Consider the following 5,235-nt stretch of genomic DNA (forward strand, 5'->3'; position numbering starts at 1 on the left):
CCCCCCCCCCCCACTTCTTGATAGTATCCTCTATATTAGATTTTAATTAAATAAATCTAATTAAAGTCTAATATATAGAATATATAAAGAGTTCTATAACAAAAAAAATTCAGCTTAACAGTTGGGTAAAATAATAGGTATTTTCAAAGAAGCTATATACACCACCAATAAGTGTATGAAAAGTTATTCACATTATTAGAGAAATACAACTCAAAACCACAACAAGGTACCACTTCATACCCATCAGGATGGCCATAATTAACAAGTGGGAAATAAGTGTTGATGAGGATATGGAAAAATTGGAAATTGGAAGCTGTAAGAGCAGAAGATATTGAACTGATTTAGGGATTGGGGCAGTGATGGAGGAAAAAAAGGAGAGCACTGCCTATTTGGGAAGAGTGGTGAGTTTATTCCAAAGGCACGACAGTTCTGTTCTGAGAATGGCAGAAATCATCACTGCATAGAAGGGATTGCAAAATCCACACTATTTTTTGTGGATTGTAGGAGTCCAGACATTTATTTTCTGCCTTAGTGTACATAACAATGACATGTGGAATTTGTTACACATGAAGACTCCTGGGCCTCATTCTCAGTGATCATGTTTCAGTCCATTTGGGCTGGGCCTGAAAGCTACACTGGTACAAGTACTCTGCAGTACTGCAATCTCATGCAGGTCCTCCAAGGGCCACATTTGGAGGAACATAATTGTGGAGCAAAATGTGTAGTTTTCAATAAAAATATTGTTTTTAATCACTTTTCTGTCTTATGAAACTTCATAGTATTTGAGATACAAAAAAAAAAAAAAATCAAAAGTGGATTTCTTAAACCTGTGAGTAATTTCCTAGAACCCTTTTATTAGTACTTGGAGCCACACTTATGTCTCAATATTTCACTGTCACTTAAAAGGAGAAATCAATTGCACTTCCATTTAAAATTCCCCTTAGAAAACTTTCTGGGAAGAGAAGTTTTTTTTACTAATAAGTTTCAATTGTGTCTTTGCAAGCTTGCAATCTCGCCTACCCATGGGGCACAGCCCCATCGTGTCTTATTTAACCTGTGTGCATTTCCAGGGCAGCAGTGCTTCTCAGGATCTTAAACTATAATGAAACTTGCCAGAAACCCAGTTCCCTCCAGACAGTAATAATTGGTCTGTGACTATTACTTGGTGTAGTGGGAATAGTGTCATAATGAAGAACTGAGTGCTTCAGAAAAGGAAAATCATGACTGATTTAATTCGGTGTATTTAGTTAACAAGGGCCTGCTCTTGCACTATTTGGAGAGCTAAGCCAAGAGGCTGCCTCTCCAGAAGGCCATAGGAAGGTCTTTTCAGAAGGCATGGGGGCACCTGGAGTGAGAGATGGTGAGCTAGGTGTGGACTCCAAGCATTTTACTGCTTCCTGAGCAAAGAAGCACTTGCCAGTGTGACTCCATCTCCTTCCCTCATCTCCCATTTCTTTGCCACTAATAGGCACATAGATTAGCTGAGGTAGCATTTCCTTGTATCTTTATCCTGTTTCTTGCCTCATTGCAAGGGAAGAAGGATTCCCCAACGTTATACCAATAGTAGCACAGTGCCCAGGACAAGTCAGGGGTGGTCCCATGTAACTCTGCATGAGTCAGAACTATGTCCACCATATCTGCTAAGTTTAGATAGAATGTACCACCTACATTAATAATTATTCTATGCAGTCCTGGTACACAAGAGGCTATTTTAATATCAGATTGCCTGCTAGCTGTGCTTCTAAAAGAATTTAATAAAGATCTTTTTCTATTTCCTTTCTATCATTTGTTATCTTTCAGCTACCAGCAAAAGCTGGCACTGAATGGAATCTACATCTGGAGAAAGCATTCTACCATAAGAAGGGCACTGATAAACAAGAGCTCCAACATGTTTTACACAAATGTTTTCCAAGAACTCTATTTTTGAAAAAGTATGATTTCACTTTTCTATTCTTTGAACTGCACATTAGAAATATTCCTGTATAAAACCCATCCAGCCTCATCCCCTGAGTTAATGCCAGGTAATAGTACCAGGTAATAGTAAATATCTATCCCATTGCTATACCATATACCAATAGCAGTGCTGTTCAAAATGGGTCTGTGGACCAGCAGTAACTGCATTTACTATTTGGATCTTTGTTAGTAATAAATGATCAGTTTGGTACACATTTCTGTAGACCTTTCTGGTGTTATACTTTTCTAATTCTCAAACTTTACTGTGTTTGAGAATCACTTGCTGGTATAGGCTGAATTTTATCCTCCCAAAATTTATATATCAGTATCCTAACTCCTAATATCTTAGAATGTGATTGACTGTATTTGAAAATAGGGACTTTGAAGAGGTTATTCAGTTACATTGAGGCCATTAGATGAGATTAATCCAGTCTGACTGGTGTTAGTTAAGAAAGGGTAATTAGAAATTACAAACTAATTGTGAAAGCCAGAAGGCCTTCTTGTATCTTATACTCATCTCCTATAGCTGCAAGGCAGAGAAAACAAAGGGCCAGGGTAGAGAAATATATTGTGATCTAAACCAAGGCAGGTCTGCAAGGACAAGGTTGAGAAAGAATGGGACCCTGATACCTGGGATGGGGACACTGATATTGATGCCTCCACAAAGTCTTGCATCTCTGGATTTCCCTAAGCCCTTTGAGCTTGCAGAAGTGGTCCCCCTAATAAGGGATAACATCCCTTCTTGCCTTCAGATATTGCAAGGTCCTCTCCTTCTTAATGACACTTATGTCCCATCAAGGTCTGCCCCCACTTCCCTTCACAAAACTATAATTAGGATTAAATTACAGTATTACCCCACTGGAGATGTGTAGGACCTAAAAGTTTGGAACAACACATGTCCTCAAAGATCTGTGCATCTAGTTGGCACATTCCATCAGAAGCTGGGAGAAAACATGGGATTAGACAAAAGAACTTCTAGAATGTAAGGTCAAGAAAGGGAGAGTTTATCCACTTGAGAACACTCACTCAGGAGTAGGAAAGATATAAACAATATAAAAATGTTTTATGTACAAATATTTTTTGCCTTTTCATGTGATAGAATTCTCCCCAGTTGAATCAGTATAGACCTACATCATCTTAAATGGTTGGCTGGTATTCCATTGTGAGAATATGTCACAGTTTTAATATGACTTTGTATGACTCTGCACACTGTTTCTTTTCTAGAAGTAAGTTCATTTTGCTCAATAGCCAAGGAATGAATTTTGGCCTACTGATCTATTTGTCTTTTCATTTTGTTTGAATGATATTTGCTATTCTTTATCAACTTTGTTCTTTCTGTTCAGAATTGCTGCATATATATTTACTTAAGTGGAACAAAAACAAAGTGTTTATTCTCAGTCATGTTGCTTTTACTAAAGATAGTCCCGAAAACACAACAGTTTTAAAAAGTCTTATTTACTTAGAACATACAGAATTTTTTTTCAGTATTTTATTTTTTTTTAGGTGTAGATAAAACACAATGCTGTTTTTATTTTTATGTGGTGCTGAGGATTGAACCCGGGTCCCTTCCATGCTAGGGGAGTGCTCTACTGCTGAGCACAATCCTAGCCCCAAACAGACTTTTATAAGACTTTTGTGTTGATTTGAAACATGCAGAAGTTCTTTCAGCCTTTTGCCTTGTGGTTTTGTGATAGCATGTGCATACACATGTAGGAATTTGTTTTATCAATACAGAATGGTTCTGCTACCACACCCACTTTGAAAAATGGAATATTGCACATAGTAATGTGGTTGAGTTAATCTAAATATATTTCTGAAGCAGTATATGGAAGGAATCTTAAGAATTTTAAAGATATCCAAATGGGAAGAGATGCATATATAATTTATTAAATTCTAATTTAAGTAGAGTTGTATACAATGGACTCTTAATCACTTTCAGTTGGGTTTTGATATTAATTTGCAACACATATGAAACTAAGAGAGTTTCCCTTATTCTATCAGGCCTAGATTTCTCACATAATTTAGGTTCTGTTGATCTTTCACATAGGAGTCACAATGCAACGTAAAGCAGTAGAGTACCAACCTAAGAGTTCTTCAAAACAGTGAAATGGGTATTGAGATTAAGAGGATTCAAAAAAGAGGGGATTAGAAGTCTACATAAATTTTTGGTGAAACAAGAGTAGAATGAAGATGGGAGAACAAAAATGCATGGGGGATGTCCTGTGCATTGGGTCCAGCAAGGGAAATTCTTTTAATGACATACTCTAGATCATTAGGCAATATCTTTGGGTTGGCTGAGTACCTTCTTGGGTTCATAGCATTACTCCTCCTCCTCCTCCTCCTCCTCTTCCTCCTCCTCCTTCTTCTTCTCTCCAATACTGTAAATTCTCAGAGATCAGAAACTTCTGGAAAGAGCTATGATCAGTTAAGTAAAGAAAAATAATTTCCACTTTCAGGGCATTGGAGGAACAAAAGTATCATTTATTGAATAGAAAACTGAACTGCACAGGTGGCCAGAGGTAATAAATTTTAGTAGGTGATCAAGGAAAACTTTGGTGAGACTTGATCTTATGAGAATAACAGAATTGGGTATTGACTCAGAGAACAATGCCATACTACCCAAGTTATTGCCTCCAGACCTAGAGGCAGTAAGATTCAAATTTCTTCCTCTTCTTTCTCTCTTCCTTTCTTTCAAAAAGCGTATTTGTATTATAGTCCATGTCTTGACATTGTTTCCTTCCACTTGCATCTGATCTTTTAGAATGCCCTTTTATTATTGGTAAGATACACACACATATACACACACATTCACACACACATATGTAAAATATATCTTGTTAAATAGGTTGACTTGAAAAGACAAATCTTGGTAGTTTAAAAAGTTAAATGTGGGCTGGGGTTGTGGCTCAGTGGTAGAGTGCTTGCCTCCAATATGAGGCACTGGGTTCAATTCTCAGCATCATATATAAATAAAAAATAAAGGTCCATCAACAACTTAAAAAAAAAGTTAAATGTATTAATGTCTTCTACTTTACTTTTTTTCCTACCTGATTTATTTTGGATCTTGTGCTCATTCTAATTTTTGTAGTCACACTAGGGGGCACTGTTGAGTCAGAAAAAACCTTCCTAAGTGTTTGCCTGTTTTGTATTAATGCTGAATTTGCAACTCCCTTCATTTATGTCAGTATTTCACCTTCTGTGCTAACAGTAGGATATGAAAAAGACGTGTGGATTGGCTTCCACTGCAGAAAAACATAAGGATGACTTAAAACAGTGCTTGTT

The sequence above is a fragment of the Marmota marmota genome, unplaced genomic scaffold (assembly GCF_001458135.2).
Source record: "Marmota marmota marmota unplaced genomic scaffold, marMar, whole genome shotgun sequence".
NCBI lineage: Eukaryota > Metazoa > Chordata > Mammalia > Rodentia > Sciuridae > Marmota > Marmota marmota.